Genomic DNA, 16,810 nt, shown 5'->3' on the forward strand with positions numbered 1-16,810 from the left:
ACACTATACATTATATACCGAGCTTCTGTGTATAATGGCACTGGTGGTAATAACAGTGTTTTTAGTATTGTGGTTTGTATTCGTAATCAGTATTGTTGTATTCAATCACTATGTTGTGGTAATTTGTGGTCTGGTAAGGGAGTGGAGGTATTTGTCCCTAGTATGTGGTATTTTTCGGTCACTATGAGGTGGAATATGTAGTCTAGTTATGGTGTGGCGGTATTTCTCCTTGTATGTGGTATTATTCAGTCACTATGTGATCTGTTTATGGTGTGGTGGCATTTCTCCCCTGTATGTGGTATTATTGGTCTTGGTATAGGGGATTGTGTTGTGTATGGCGGTCATTCGTTCATTTTCATTCCATTCACCTTTTTCATTCTATAATTTTAAAACCTGAACGACCATGGTTTGCCCCCCCCCCCTAGTTTTGATCCAGTGTACGCCCATGTGTGAAACTATTTATTCACACTCTTTGAATACGATCACTACTACTCTCCTCTTCCATGGGTGGGGTAAGGATGCAGACTGAGGACACATTTAGGACTAAGGCAAGGTACGTGGCCGCATCAGAAGTAATCCAGGGAACAGGGCAAGCTAGGGCAAGCAAGAGTCGTGACAGTCTGGCCTCTGTTCAGTTGTGTCCTTCTTTTCAGAAGTGCACAAAATTGAGGTCGACCGCGCTTTTATTCTCGCCTAAATGACGTTTTCAACAGTACCATTTGTCTTTTTTTATTGCATTTTATTGCAATTTTTGTTTGGAGGTATGATGATAAAGCATTGTTTATTGCCTCGTATTTTTTTTTTTTTTACAGTGTTCACTGACAGGGTGTTAGGAGTGGCGGAAGGCACTAAATAAAAATATAAATAAAGTACCTTCGCCACTCGTGGTCCACCGTGCAGAAGATGTAATAACTGCTGCTAGGTGACGGCAGAGCAATCTGGCGGTAATGTGCACAGGGGTTAATGGCAACCAATGTGCACTGCTCAGACTCTGTTGAATTCACAGTCACAGAAACAAAACACAAAAAACGCTGAGTCTGTTTAGGACACAGAACTACAGCGCTGCACCCGCGGTATCTGGTCACAGGAGTAGCACTAGATGGTGGTACTTACTCCGGCTAGACCTACCGACAAGGATTGGGTGTAGAGCTTCGCAACCGCAGACGCATGAAGTGCTGCAACTGCAGCGCGACAAAGACAGAGCCGCTGTAATGACACTGCTAACTAGCAGGCGCAATGCTGACGCTAGGCTGCTGAGGCAATGGTGCAATGGCGCGCTGGCGCTGATACTGGCAATAACACAGGCACTCTCACAAACGTAGTATCAGAGGGTAGGGGTTTCCAATGAGTCATTCACCAGTCCATGCATCCATCAAGCAAACATACAGCAGCAGTATGGCTATACTAGCGCATGGCTGTTCCGCCATGCATGCTTTTTATAGCGAACGGGACCTTCCGGAAATCTCCAGGGCTCCAAGATGAGCCAAAGGGATCCGACACAGGACCTGAACACCTGACTCCCGAACTCCAATGGGAGTTCATCCCATGAGCATGCTCAGACGCAGGAGTAGAGGACTTAGCCTCTGGAGAGAGTTGCCGCAAGGCAATCTCCTCTGCAGTCTCCTCTACAGCAGATGAGGAGCAGGAGACTGCAGAATGTGAGGATATAGATTTCAGCAAAGGAGAGGCAGAAATCTGACTCCTAACATTACCCCCCCTCCTCGGGCCCCCCCCCGAGCCTTCCGGACCATCAGCCTGTGCCATAAAGTGGCATAGGGCTCAAACTCGCCCAAAGGCGAGCTTGGTGTCTTGGTGGGTGATACAGTGAACCGGGACACATGGAAGGCGTCAGTGGAGGCAAGGTCACCAGGTTTCAGAAGGGACACCTGGGATATAGCAGGAGCAAGCGAAGCAACAGAGCGCCGCCGTGAGTCGGCGGCCGTCACCACTCTCCGCCTAGGAAGGCTATCCTGAGCACATGAGGCGCAGGCCTGAATAAATTTTTTGATGTCCCGAGCCTTGTGGGGCCACCAATACGTGCCGGCCAATAGCTTCGTGGTTTGTATATAGCCCCAATGGTTGTGCGCATTGGACGCGTGTGCCGAGGCGAGGACCTGAGCCCTAAGATGAGAAGGAACAAAGGACTCATCGACCGGCTTAGAGACCGACCATTGCGGGGAGCTGGCCTCCTGAGAAGCAGCACACACATGATGACAACCGCAAATGGACACTTGAGCCGGAGCTGTATCAAAACTGGTACAAGCCACCTCCATGGGCTCTGGGGGTAGAACCTCTGGCTCAGGCAGCTCAAGAGGCTCAAAAAATTTGAGAGCTGGACTAGCTCTCCGCTTGGAGTGAGCACGCTCCATACTGCGCTCCGAAAAATGGAGGTCAATACGTGAGGAGACAGAAATTAGCTCCTCCAAGGTAGTGAGGATCTCTCTGGTAGAGAGAGCATCCTTGACATGCTCCACTAGCCCTCGCCAAAAAACGGGAATAAGGGCCTTATCGGACCATTCCAACTCGGACGCCAGTGTCCGAAAACGGACGGCATACTGGCTAACCGAGAGGGATCCCTGAGTAAGAGCAAGTAACTGCAGAGAAGTGTCGTGCGTGACCCGTGGGCCGAGGAAAACCTGCTTGATAGCCATTAACAGGTTTCCTGCAGTCCGAATATCAGGGTCACCGCGCTCCCACAAAGGTGTAGCCCATTCCAAGGCCTTGCCCGACAGTAGGGAAATAACAAATGCCACCTTGGCCTGTTCCGTAGGGAATTGCGCGGCCAGCAACTCCAGGTGGATTGAGCACTGGCTGATAAAGCCCCTACAGGAGGCGCCATCCCCGTAAAACTTATCGGGTAATGGGAGGCGGGTGACTGTCGGTGCGAGGGTGGACACGGACATACGGCCTACCGCATCAGTTAGAGCCTGTACAGTAGCATCAGTAGCTTGTGCAGCGGTGAGAGCCTTCTCAAGAGTGACTAAACGGTTCTCAAGCTGCCGTATGCATAGCATAAGTTGCTGCTGATCTGCCATCATTAGTCAGACCCTGGCGCTAGTATAATGTTAGGAGCAGGGCCGCCATCAGGGCATGACAGCCCTTACAAGTGTATGGGGCCCCAGTGATTAGTGATTAGGGGGGGCCCGCCCTCGGCCCGAGCACACTGGCAGCCCGAGCTCTGTCTGCTGTGTGCGCACAGGACCTGTGATGAGGTCACAAGATGGGAGGAGTCCGGAGTCACATGATCAGGGCCCTGGACGTATTCAGGACTCTGCTGTGCTTGTTGTCGTGTACTGCTGGATGAGGTAAAGTTTCTGTGTGGGGACCCCGGTGATTAGGGGGGCCCGGTGCCCGCCCGGCGCCTGAGAACAATGGCAGCCTGGTCCACGCTCGGCCCCGGGCCCCCCTACGTTTTGTTCAGGCTCCTCCATCTCCGTCTGCTGTGTGCGCACAGGACCTGTGATGAGGTCACAGGAGGGGTGGAGTCAGGGGTCACATGATCAGGGGCCTCATGTCTGCAGGACTCTGCTGTGCTGGTTGTCATGGTGTACTGCTGGATGAGGTAAAGTTTCTGTGTGGGTTCAGGAGGGGTTTACAGGGTGGATGTAGCAGAGCTGTGTGTGTACGAGGTGTACGGAGAGGAGCCGCACGTGTACGAGGAGTACGGAGAGGAGCCGCGCGTGTACGAGGAGTACGGAGAGGAGCCGTGTGTGTATGAGGAGAAAGGAGCGGAGCCGTGTGTACGAGATGTACGGAGCGGAGCCGTGTGTATGAGTTGTGCGGAGAGGAGCCGTGCGTGTACGACGAGTACGGAGAGGAGCCGTGCGTGTACGACGAGTACGGAGAGGAGCCGTGCGTGTACGACGAGTACAGAGAGGAGCCGTGCGTGTAAGACGAGTACAGAGAGGAGCCGTGCGTGTAAGACGAGTACAGAGAGGAGCCGTGCGTGTAAGACGAGTACAGAGAGGAGCCGTGCGTGTAAGACGAGTACAGAGAGGAGCCGTGCGTGTAAGACGAGTACGGAGAGGAGTCGTTCGTGTAGGACGAGTACGGAGAGGAGCCGTGCGTGTACGACGAGTACGGAGAGGACCCGTGCGTGTACGACGAGTACGGAGAAGAGCCGAGCGTGTACGAGGTGTACGGAGAGGAGCCGTGTGTGTACGAGGAGTAAGGAGCGGAGCCGTGTGTACGAGATGTACGGAGCGGAGCCGTGTGTACGAAGAGTACGGAGCGGAGCCGTGTGTATGAGTTGAGAGGAGCCGTGCGTGTACGACGAGTACGTAGAGGAGCCGTGCGTGTACGACGAGTACGGAGAGGAGCCGTGTGTACGAGGTGTACGGAGCGGAGCATCGCGTGTATGAGGTGTACGGAGCGGAGCCGCATGTGTACGAGGTGAGCGGAGAGGAGCCGTGTGTGTACGAGGTGTACGGAGCGGAGCTGTGTGTGTACGAGGTGTACGGAGCGGAGCCGTGTCTGTACGAGGTGTACGGAGCGGAGCCGTGTGTGCGAGGTGTACGGAGCGGAGCCGTGTGTGTACGAGGTGTACGGAGCGGAGCCGTGTGTGTACGAGGTGTACGGAGCGGAGCCGTGTGTACGAGGAGTACGGAGCGGAGCCGTGTGTATGAGTTGTGCGGAGAGGAGCCGCATGTGTACGACGAGTACGGAGAGGAGCCGTGCGTGTACGAGGTGTACGGAGCGGAGCCGTGTGTACGAGGTGTACGGAGCGGAGCATCGCGTGTATGAGGTGTATGGAGCGGAGCCGTGTCTGTACGAGGTGTACGGAGCGGAGCCGTGTGTACGAGGTGTACGGAGCGGAGCCGCGTGTGTGCGAGGTGTACGGAGCGGAGCCGTGTGTACGAGGTGTACAGAGCCGCTTGTGCATTTTGGCATTGGGGGGCCCATTAGAAAGTTATTATGCAACGTCGGCGGCGGGCGCTTATGGCCGTGTGAAGGGGATAAGGGAAACCGCGCTTCAGATAGGAGTTCTGCAGCAGCTGCGATATGACTGCGGCTCTCATGCTGGGAGAGCAAGGCTCTGTGGGGCAGCGGTTCCGTCCAGCTCAATAAACCTGTCTCCCCCTGAGGGGCTGCAGTGCCATTGTGGGGTTGGGAGCCTTAGGGTACATCCCCGTGTTGTACCCCACAGGGGCAGACTCCCACCCACCTGCCCTATATTCTCTGCTGCAGAGCCGGCTTCTTCCCACTTACCCTACTGTTTCAGGTTGCCCTATGTGCATGAGATGTCATCTTCTAGGGGTCTTTCACTTGTCCCCAGATGACTCCCAATACAGTAAATAAAGCCCCCCAGTCCTCTCCCTCCCCTGCACTAACTGAAGGGTTCAGAGTCAGACATAGGGGAGGGGGTAATATTATCTAGTCTTTTCTTACCTCAGGGATTTTTTGGGGTCACCTTTTGACAACTCTTATAAAGTCACCTGCTCTATTCTCACAATGTGCAAGGCAGCGGAGAAGTCTGCAGTGTAAAATTGACTGGGGGCTTTATAGTCCCACTGGTTCTCAGTCCACTCTGTGCCATTTTTAGGGTCAGGGCTCTTTTGCAGGGTTTTGACAGAACAGATTTGTGATGGTAATGTAACATAAAGCGCAGTCCTGGGACCATTAGATACTTATAAATATGCATTTCTATTCCTCCAGGAAATGTGTGAGGAAATACATATGAGTGGGAGATTCCCACTCAAATGTGCATTTTAAAATCCACAGTGTGTCACTTGTATGTGACAAGATCCACACGTGCTACATGATTTTGTTGAGGAAAGTCCACATTGAATGTGCTGCTCGTGCGCTTACTCTTAGGGCTGACCCTCACTACAGGTCTAGTGCTGAACATTGGGGATTTTCCAGTTCCCCTATGTCAATGTCATTCAGGTAAATTGATCTGATTGGCAGTTCACTATCAGATCTGTAGCAGTGGGGACATATTAGTCAGGGACATGGCAGCCCCTCCATTCTCATCTTGTCATCTTTGACTGCAGGGACCTCAGATACCAGTGTCAGTGCTGATCACTGGCGATTTGTTAGCACAGTCCGTGTCTACAGAAGCATGTCTGGTCTGAAGTGCTGATATCTGCGATCTCATGTTTTGGGGTGCACATACACCTTACATAGCTGGCAGCCAAAAGCCCTTTTCTGAGAAGTTGGGGTCCTAAAGCCATGTTTGAATGGAGCATGAGGGATTTTGTGTGACCATCACCCATAGGCTGTGCCAGCGTGCCACGTGGTGGGACCAGGCTGGGAGCAGAAGATGGTGACCGTGGACGGCAGCGGGACGGTGGATGGCGAGGCGCAGACGGTAGGCACTGGCAGACCAGTCACGAGGCGGCGAGCGAGCAGGGTGAGTAGACTGTCTGTCTCTGACTCTCTCCGATGTCTCCGTCTCCGGTGGCATGGTGGCGGTGCCCAAAGAGCCATGACGGGAGAGGGAACAGAATCTGGGGGTCTCATGGGGGGTACAATTACATTGACTTAATATGTGACCAACCTAATATAAGGTACTGCCTTTGCCACCTTGCTGGAGTATGTTAGAGTTAGATGGGCACTGACTCAGTATCATCTGGTCATTGTCTGAAGATGGATGCACAATAATGGTTAAAAAAAAGTTACCAAATGTTTAATAGGTTAGAGTAGAGTAGGGCCCTGTCAATAGAGTCTACCTTGTCATGGTGGCAGGCTTAAAAAATCTTTTGGTCAAAACTAAAGCTGATGGCTATGTATGTGATATGGTGTTGATGTGAGATTGGTGAGGGTGTGGTGTAGAAGTGAAGTTTTTCCAAGAAAGGGCGGAGGGATTTTGGAAGGTTCGCATGGTGGAGGAGGAGCTAGGGTGGAGGCGGAGCTGGGGTGGAGGCGGAGCTGGGGGTGGAGCCTGGGCGGAGTCTCAAGGGGGGCCCCATAAATTTTGCCAGTATGGGGCCCCGAAATTCCTAGTGGCAGCCCTGGTTAGGAGTGGCGGAAGGCACTAAATAAAAATATAAATAAAGTGCCTTCGCCACTTGGGGTCCACCGTGCAGAAGATGTAATAACTGCTGCTAGGTGACGGCAGAGCAATCTGGCGGTAATGTGCACAGGGGTTAATGGCACCCAATGTGCACTGCTCAGACTCTGTTGAACTCACAGAGTCACAGAAACAAAGCACAAAAAAAACGCTGAGTCTGTTTAGGACACAGAACTACAGCGCTGCACCCGCGGTATCTGGTCACAGGAGTAGCACTAGATGGCGGTACTTACTCCAGCTAGACCTACCGACAAGGATCGGGTGTAGAGCGTTGCAACCGCGGATACGCGAAGAGCAGCGCGGCAAAGACAGAGCCGCTGTAATGACACTGCTACCTAGCAGGCGCAATGCTGACGCTAGGCTGCTGAGGCAATGGAGCAATGGCTCGCTGGCGCTGATACTGGCAATAACACAGGCACTTTCACAAACGTAGTATCAGAGGGTAGGGGTTTCCAATGAGTTATTCACCAGTCCATGCATCCTTCAAGCAAACATACAGCAGCAGTATGGTTATACTAGCGCACGGCGGAACAGCCATGCGCGCTTTGTATAGCGAACGGGACCTTCTGGAAATCTAGAGGTCTCCGAGAGGAGCCAATGGGATCAGACACAGGACCTGAACAGCTGACTCCCGAACTCCAATGGGAGTTCGTCACATGAGCATGCTCAGACGCAGGAGTAGAGGACTTAACCTCTGGAGAGAGTTGCCGCAAGGCAATCTCCTCTGCAGTCTCCTCTACAGCCGATGAGGAGCAGGAGACTGCAGAATGTGAGGATCTAGATTTCAGCAAAGGAGAGGCAGAAATCTGACTCCTAACACAGGGTTAACTAATGGGACAGTTTTATAGGTCGTGTCATTCCGGACGTGACAATACCAAAGATATGTACTTTCTCCTTCGTCTCATTGGGGGACACAGGTACTGTGGGGTGAATGCTACTGCCACCTGGAGGCTAACACTAAGTGAACAAAAAAAGGTTACCTCCTCCTCCGCCACATACACCCTCGCCCCGATTGCTGGCGCTACTCAGTTTAGTGCAACAGTAGTAGGAGAATGCAAAACAAATCAGCCTTAATGCAGAATACAATCTGTCTGGAAAAGGCCCACCCTAATCTCAACAAAAAATATATTAATTAAATAAGCAAGAGCCAACTTGGCTAACAGGGTGGGTGCTGTGTCCCCAATGAGCGTCTCGGAGAAAAGGATTTTACAGTGAGTACTCACAAAAATCCATGTTTCTCGTTCGTCTCATTGGGGGACACAGGTACTGTGGGACGTCCTAAAGCAGTCCCTAGGTCCGAGATTGACTCACCGATCCAAGCCACATGCACCTCTTGTCTAAAGGTGCGCCACTACTGCTTGGAGAGCTGTTCTACCCAGGCTCGCATCTGCCGAAGCCTGAGTCTGCACATTGTAATGTTTAGAAAATGTGTGCAGGCTGGACCAGGTCGCTGTCTTGCATACCTGCTCCGCCGAAGCCTGGTGCCGAAGCGCCCAAGAGGCGCCCACTGCCCGAGTAGAATGCGCTGGAATCGGAGTGCCTCTAATAGTTTTTTGCTTAGTGTCTCTGGAGGCACACGTGTCTGGTTTTCTCCAGACTTCTTTTTTCCATGAAGATAAGACAGGGGCGACGGATCCTACTGAAAGGGTCCGATCTCCCCAAACCATCAACGGGCGAGCACTTGTTGATTATCGTCTCCACGTATCCTTTCCCACACTGAGGGACATATCTGGGGTTTTTTCCCCAGACTTCTATTTTTGTTTTTTATTTTTATGAAGATAAGACAGGGGCAACGGATCCTATTGAAAGGGTCCGATTTCCCCAAACCAACAACGGGCGAGCACGTGTGAGTGTCCCTCCACGTATCCTCTCCCGCGACGTGGGACATAATGCCGGACTTAGCCCTGTCCACCCCTAGGTATTGAAACCATGGGCTTGCACAGAGGCACAAGACTAGTCTGTGCGGCCCCCACTGCTCCACCAACGCTAGACGGCGGTGCTGCAGGGCGGCGGACGGTCCCTCTCCTCACCCCCTGAAGGGGTTAGACCGAGTTAGGGTGCCTGCACATCTAGAAATTAACCCCATCCCCTCTACCTGGGTGCTGGATCCGTAGTCAGGTATGGAAGGCTGGGGAGGGTCCTGCGGCAGCGTTCCGGTCCACTGAAGCTCCAGTCGTCTTAGGAAGTGTAGGGCAATCCTCTTTCCCTCTCCTCCCTCTTCCCTCCTTTCGCCAGGCATGGACGCCGAGTTCCGGCGACAGGGGAGGCCGCGCACCCCCCTTCCCGCGGGGAGGGTGGGCATGCATGCAAAATTTAGCCCGTGGCTTCGGCCGTGCTAGGCTGAGGGTGGAAGGCCCGCCCCCGGCGTGACATCATTTCCGGCACAGCCCCCCGGGCTAGGGCGGTCGCCGAACAAATTGAGCCCCCAGCATCTTTGCAGGTAGGCCGCGACCGGGAGAGGAACGTCCCGGCCTGCCCAGAGGAAAGGAACGCAGGGCAGCACAGAGCAGAGGCAGCGGCAGGAGCACGTGGGGACTCAAGACAGGGTAAGTGTGACCCCGACCCTAGAGGCAAGCTACGGGCAATTAAAGGTGTTTTTTTTGTCCTCCACCCTTCCCCTCAACCCTCATATAAATTAGACCTGGCAGCAATATGTCCGGAAAAGGTAAATCGCACACGTTCCTTTATGCCGCATGCATTTCCTGTGGGGTTAGGTTTCCTCGAGCGCAGAGCCAAAAGCTATGTGAAGCCTGTGACTCCGAATGCGCACAGGAGCCCTCCCCTGCGACAGAGCCCTGGGGTCCGGATCCCCGGGAATGGGCCTTGTCGCTTTCCCGGTCTATGGCTTCTCTGACAAGGGCGATTGAGACCCTTCTGGCTCCAGATAGGGGCAGAGATGGTGGCTTGCCTGTCTGGGAGGGATCATCTGCCTCACAAGAGCCTCCGGCCTGCAGGGGTCGCAGTCATTCTAGACAGGCGCATAGGAAGAGAACCCACACAGCGTCTCCGGGCCCATCCGGTGCTTCGGCATCCGTGAGTGCGGCGTCTCGTTCACCGTCACCACTATCCGGGAGTGAGCGGAGTTCAGATTATGATGCAGATGAGCCCCTGGACCTAGATGCACCAGGGTGTCAGGAGACGGTTGACAGTCTCATTGAAGCTGTCAATCAGACTTTGGGTATCGAGGATGACGTCTATCTGGCCTCAGGTCATAAGGTGTCCTTTAAGAGGGCCAAGAGACCGCATAGAGTATTTGGCACTCACCCAGAGTTCGAGGACATAGTACAGCGTCACAGGGAGCGGCCGGACAGGCGTTTCTCGGGCCAGAAAACGCTGGAAGCAAGGTATCCGTTTGCACCGGAGCTCTGTAAGAAATGGGCGGAATCCCCGGTGGTGGATCCGCCAGTGTCACGCTGGGCTTCGAAATCTTTGTTATCGGTACCTAGTGTTTCTTCCATTAATGACCCCATGGATTGGCTCATAGAGAGTTCTGTCATGGTCAGAATCATTAAATAAAGTCTTGCAGGATAGGGACTTGCCGACGGAGGTATCAAAGGTAGGGAGTCAGATCGCGATGGCAGGTGATTACCTGATCAATGCTTCCTTAGACGCTGCTAATTGCGCAGCACTAGCGGCAGCTAATGCAGTCGCCATTAGGAGGGCTCTATTATTAAGGATGTGGCGGGCCAATTCGATTTCCAAAAAATCCTTGACTTCCCTGCCTTATCAAGGTAGCCGCCTATTTGGGGAAAAATTAGACCAACTCATCTCTGATGCTACAGGGGGAAAAAGCAGTTTTCTCCCACAGCAGAAAACCAAGCCGCTGTTTCGTCAGCCTCAGGCGTGGTTTCGGGCTTTTCGTAACCCCGGATGGATGGCAGCGGCCAGTTCCGCCACTCCAGTTCGCTACAACCAAGACAAGAATCGTCAGGTCACATATAGAGCCAACCCGCTGGGCAGGATGTGGGCTTGCCAGCCCAGGTCGAGGGGAGCCAGACCCCAAAGATCCTCAGCTAAATGACTCGGGGCAGCCGTTACCCGAAAACGACAGGGTGGGCAGCCGTCTACTTCGGTTCTGCCATGTCTGGGTCGTGGTGGCACGCGACGCATGGGTGGCGGAATTAGTGTCGTCTGGGTACAAGATAGAATTTGTCAAGTATCCCCCAAAACGATTTTTTCTTTCCCGGCTTCCCAAGGTGGAAGCCCGGGCAGAGGCATTGCTGGGAGCCATCAAGGTACTCCAGCGCAACGGAGTCATTATTCCCGTACCAGAGTGCGAGAGGACTCGGGGTTTTTACTCCAATCTGTTCGCGGTCCCCAAAAAGGATGGGACAGTCAGGCTGGTACTGGACCTAAAGCTCCTGAACAGGTTCATCAGGATCAAACATTTTCGAATGGAATCTCTCCGTTCGGTTATAGCGGCCATGGAGCAGGGGGAATAATTGGCCACGATAGATGTCCATGATGCCTATCTGCATAACCCTATTTTTCCTCCACATCAGAGTTTCCTACATTTTGCCATCAATGGCCAGCATTTCCAGTTTGTAGCACTGCCCTTCGGGCTGGCTACCACCCCCAGGGTGTTCACAAAGGTAATGGCAGTCGTTAAGGCCATTCTACACTCTCAGGGCATAGTTGTCTTGCCGTACTTAGACGACCTCTTGGTGAAAGGCCCTTCATTTCGGGCATGCAAAGAGAATGTCAGCATCGCGCTGGATACCCTATCCCACCTAGGATGGTTGGTCAACAGGAAGAAATCATCCCTTGTCCCAGCCCAGAAGATTTCTTTCTTAGGAATGATTTTTGACACCTCCCGAGAGAGTTGGTAATTCTCCCTCAGGACAAGGCTCTAGCACTCCAGCAGGGAGTCCGGAAACTGCAGCAGCCAGTCCCTCACACCATTCGGTTCAGGATGAGGGTGCTAGGGAAGATGGTGGCGGCAATGGGAGCAGTTCCATTTGCCCAATTTCATCTTCGTCCCCTGCAGCACCCTCTCTTGACAGTCTGGGACAAGAGCCCATTCATGCTCAATCATCGGCACCGGTTGTCCTCTCTGGTCAGACACTCACTACAGTGGTGGACGAGCAGTTCCTCCCTTCTTCAGGGGAAGCCTTTCCCCCCAGATCAATGGTTGGTGGTCACAACCGACGTGAGCCTCCTCGGCTGGGGAGTGGTTTTTCGTCACCACACAGATCAACTTGTTGGAGATACGAGCAGTGCGCCTGGCGCTGCAACATTTCCAGCACTTTCTAGCAGAACGTCCTGTCCGGATTCAATCGGACAATGCCACGGCGGTGGCTTACGTGAATCATCAAGGGGCACCCGCAGCAGGGCAACCATGCGCGAAGTAGAACACGTACTTCGCTGGCCGAGAGGAACCATTCGGTAATTTCAGCAGTCCACATACCAGGCTTGGAAAATTGGGCGGCGGACTTCCTCAGCCGGCAGGGTGTCGTGTCCGGGGAATGGGCTCTGCATCCCGAGGTCTTCCAGCAGATTTGACAATGGTGGGGAACACCGGATGTGGATCTGATGGCCTCCAGGGTGAACGATAAGGTGCCCACGTTTGTCGCTTGGTCTCGGGACCCACGAGCGATCGCCGTGGATGCGTTGGTTCAACCATGGAACCAGTTTTGCCTTCCATACTTGTTTCCCCCGCTACCACTACTTCCGAGGGTCATCAAGAAAATCAAAACAGAGGGGGTTCCAGCAATTCTGCTGGCCCCAGACTGGCCCCGTCGGGCATGGTACACGGATCTAGTGCAGCTCCTTGCAGACGTCCATGGTGTCTGCCAGAACGACCAGACTTACTGTCGTAGGGGCCGATCTGCTACCCAAACTCAGGGGCCCTGTGTTTGACGGCATGGCCGTTGAATCTTGGATTCTGACCCAGGCAGGGTTTGGGCGGGAAGTGGTCACTACGATGGTTAGCGCCCAGAAGCCTACCTCGGCAAAGATTTACCATCACACTTGGAAGGTCTTCTTTAGTTGGTGTCGAAATCGCGGGGTTGCTCCACTAATTTTTTCTATTCCCAACATCTTGGCTTTTCTTCAGTCAGGCCTAGACTCAGGGTTGGCCCCAAGCTCCCTTAGGAGACAGATATCGGCCTTGTCTGTCCTCTTCCAGCGAAAAATCGCTACTAATATGCAGGTGAAGACCTTTATCCAGGGGTCTCACATTTGGTACCCCCCTATAGAGCGCCCCTAGACTCCTGGGACCTTAACCTGGTCCTGAGTGTCCTGCAGGAAGCTCCGTTTGAGCCATTATGAGAAATTTCATTGTCGTACCTTTCCAGGAAGGTGGAATTCTTGGTAGCCATAACTTCCATTAGGCGGGTCTCGGAGTTGGCGGCCCTGTCATGCTGAGCTCCGTTTCTTGTTTTTTTCAAGGATAAAGTGGTTCTAAGGCCAGCTCCCCCCTTTCTGCCGAAGGTCGTGTCCTTATTTCACATTAATGAGGATATTGTCTTGCCTTCATTTTGTCCAGCGCCGGTACATCATGTGGAAAAAGCGCTTCACACATTAGACCTAGTGAGAGCACTCAGAAGGTACGTGTCACGGACGGCACCCTTTCGCCAGACAGATATGCTGTTTGTGCTCCCCGAAGGGCGCAGGAAGGGACTCGCAGCCTCAAAGTCGACCATAGCCAGATGGATCCGTCTAACTATTCAAGAGGCCTACCGTATTAGAGTCACTCCGATTCCAGTTGGGATCGGGGCACATTCTACTCTGGCAGTGGGTGCCTCTTGGGCGCTTCGGCACAAGGCTTCGGCGGAGCAGGTATGCAAGACAGCGACCTGGTCCAGCCTGCACACATTTTCTAAACATTACAATGTGCATACTCAGGCTTCGGCAGATGCGAGCCTAGGTAGAACAGTTCTCCAAGCAGTAGTGGCGCACCTTTAGACAAGAGGTGCATGTGGCTTGGATCGGTGAGTCAATCTCCCACCTAGGGACTGCTTTAGGATGTCCCACAGTACCTGTGTCCCCCAATGAGACAAAGGAGAAACATGGATTTTTGTGAGTACTCACTGTAAAATCTTTTTCACCGAGACGCTCATTGGGGGACACAGCACCCACCAAGTTGGCTCTTGCTTATTTAATTAATATATTTTTTGTTGAGATTAGGGTGGGCCTTTTCCAGACAGATTGTATTCTGCATTAAGGCTGATTTGTTTTGTGTTCTCCTACTGCTGTTGCACTAAACTGAGTTCTGCCCGCAATCGGGGCGAGGGTGTATGTGGCGGAGGAGGCGCTAACCTTTTTTTGTTCACTTAGTGTCAGCCTCCAGGCAGCAGTAGCATGCACCCCACAGTAGCTGTGTCCCCCAATGAGCGCCTCGGAGAAAAGGATTTTACGGTGAGTACACACAAAAACCCATGTTTTTTTTTTACATAAATAAGTGTACTTATTGGATTAATAGTTTTTCATTTTTTTTGTTCTTCATTTGGGGATTTTTTAAAGTATTTTTAATAACTTTTTCATTTTTTTAGTCAGATGAATGTAATCATCTTTACATTGACAGATGGCTTATCTGATACTCTGCAATGCTTCTGCACTGCAGGACAGCGAAACAGCGTCTGACAGGCCGGGAGGAGGCGTGTGAGCGCCTGCTATTAGCAGGCGCTCACAAGCCACCTTCCCTGCAAGACCCTGAAGTACCCCGCGGCCATCTTGCGGCCGGGGTTATCATGGAGACCATCAGCTCTATGCGATCTCACCGATTTGTGCCTATGAAAGCACACAGGGAGCTCACTCCCTGTGCGATGCTCCTCGATGTCTCTTTTAGTATTGACAGTGGCATCAGAGAGGTTACTTGACTGCAATTACTGCTAGCACCGATCGTGGGCGTTGCTGCAGGATGTCAGCTCTCACATAGAGCTGACACCTACACCCGATCATGGCGGCGCGCATGGTGAGCCAGTGCGATCGTGGAGCCTTACATGGACTGAGAAGAGGTTAAGCAAGAGTCAGCACTAACCAAACAACACTATAAAGGCCAAGGAGATCTCCAAACAAGTCAGGGACAAAGTTGTTGAGAAGTACAAGTCAGGGTTGAGTTATAAAAATAAATGATTTCCCAGAGTACCATTAAATCTATTATCATCAAATGGAAAGAACATGGTACTATAATAATAAAAAAAAAAAAATATATATTTTTTATTTCTTATATATATATATTTTTTGTTTTTCGTGTCTATAATGGTCTGGATTGGGCTAATTGTGCACTGATGCGTTACTGTCTTGTGAATATTACACTTTATTTCTTCTTCAGCGGTGCATATAATATTGCATTGGTTCATAGCGTATAGATCTCCTGTATTATCATTGGAGATGCGCCTTTGGATTTGTTTTTGATTCCAGTTGCTAGATTGCACCGCCAGATGGGTAGAACGCATATATTCTGTGACGATGGATGCGTCATCTTTAGGTGCCGCTGTATTGTCTGGGCGGTCCGATGACTTCACCTGTTGTTCTGGTGACCAGCTCTGGGAGATCATCAGTGCGCATGTCCTACACACTGAGATAACCGGCGTGCCACTTCCGGCGCCGTTTGATGACGTGTGCGGTTCAGTGACGTCACCAGTTGTTCTGGGTGAGCCGCACCGCCATTTTGGCGCCGTTTATTGACGCGAACTCCGGGTCCCGTTGTGATGACATGCGCCATTTATGATGACTCTCCACAGCTGTGATGGGGTGATATAAGGGAGAGTGGGACAGAACATGCCATCACAGCCCCCCGACGAAGCCCACGCGAAACGCGCGTAGGGGCTACACGTGTGGCATACTAATTAGTTATGGGTAAGTGGTTCTGAACTGGTTTTTCATTATGTGGCCTCCAGACTAAGATTTTGAGCTATTATGTTGTGATGGTTTATTACTGTGAGGGGGTCACTTTTTGGGATTCTCTGGATATCTGAAAGAAAGACTTTAAGCACTGGCACTTTACTTATCTCTGTATATCCATTATACACATTCCATTGCTGTTAGCATTGCTACATGTGTGTTTTTTCTGTACCTGAATTCCTTATCATATGGAGCTCTTTTATTATGTGACCAGTCTTTATGTACATCATTGTCTATATTATTAACTTTTCAGAATAAAATAATAATTTTTTTATATTTTCCTTGGTGGATGTCTTTACTCCATGTGTTTTTGTATACATGGTACTATAATAAACCTGCCAAGAGAGGGCCATCCACCAAAGCACTCAACCTGGGCAGGGAGGGCATTAATCAAAGAGACAGCACAGAGACCAAAAGTAACCCTGAAGGGGCTGCAAAATACCCAAGCAAAGACTGGAGTATCTGTTCATACGACCACAATAAGACGCACACTCCATATAGGTGGCCTTTATGGAAGGAGTGGGCAGAAAAAACCTTTACTTACACACAAAAATTATAACTCCCCAAATGTATGGAGGAAGGTGAGTCCAAAATTGAACTTTTTTTGCCACCAAGATAAACTACAGTATGTTTGGTGCCAAATCAACACAGCTCATTGTCCCAAGAATACCATCACCACAGTGAAATATGGTTGTGGCTGCATCATGCGGTGGGGATATTTTTCAGCAGCAGGGAAAGGGAAAATGGTCTGAGTCAAGGGGAAGATGGATGGTATGAAATACAGGGATATTCTTGAGCAAAAACACAAAAGAAATGGCCCATATAAAATGGTATATACGGTATCTCTTTGCGAGAGAAAGCTATGTAGCACAGGTCTTACCTATGGTCTCCACGCAGGGTCCAATGCTGGCAGCATGGTCCATTTCTCCATTGGTGATTTTTAACATGGGC

At 51.7% G+C, this 16,810-nt stretch overlaps 1 long non-coding RNA gene across 1 annotated transcript in view; it reads left to right on the top strand.

Annotated features, from left to right (window-relative positions):
* Positions 1-3,440: 3,440 nt before the first annotated feature.
* Positions 3,441-16,810, top strand: part of LOC141100207 (uncharacterized) — an 88,561-nt gene continuing 75,191 nt past the window's right edge. The window contains exon 1 of the long non-coding RNA XR_012234636.1: positions 3,441-3,562. This is a non-coding gene — a long non-coding RNA (uncharacterized lncRNA). The remainder of the gene's footprint in view (positions 3,563-16,810) is intronic.

Source organism: Dendrobates tinctorius, unplaced genomic scaffold (genome assembly GCF_039654945.1).
Source record: "Dendrobates tinctorius isolate UK_male_01 unplaced genomic scaffold, ASM3965494v1 ptg000011l, whole genome shotgun sequence".
NCBI lineage: Eukaryota > Metazoa > Chordata > Amphibia > Anura > Dendrobatidae > Dendrobates > Dendrobates tinctorius.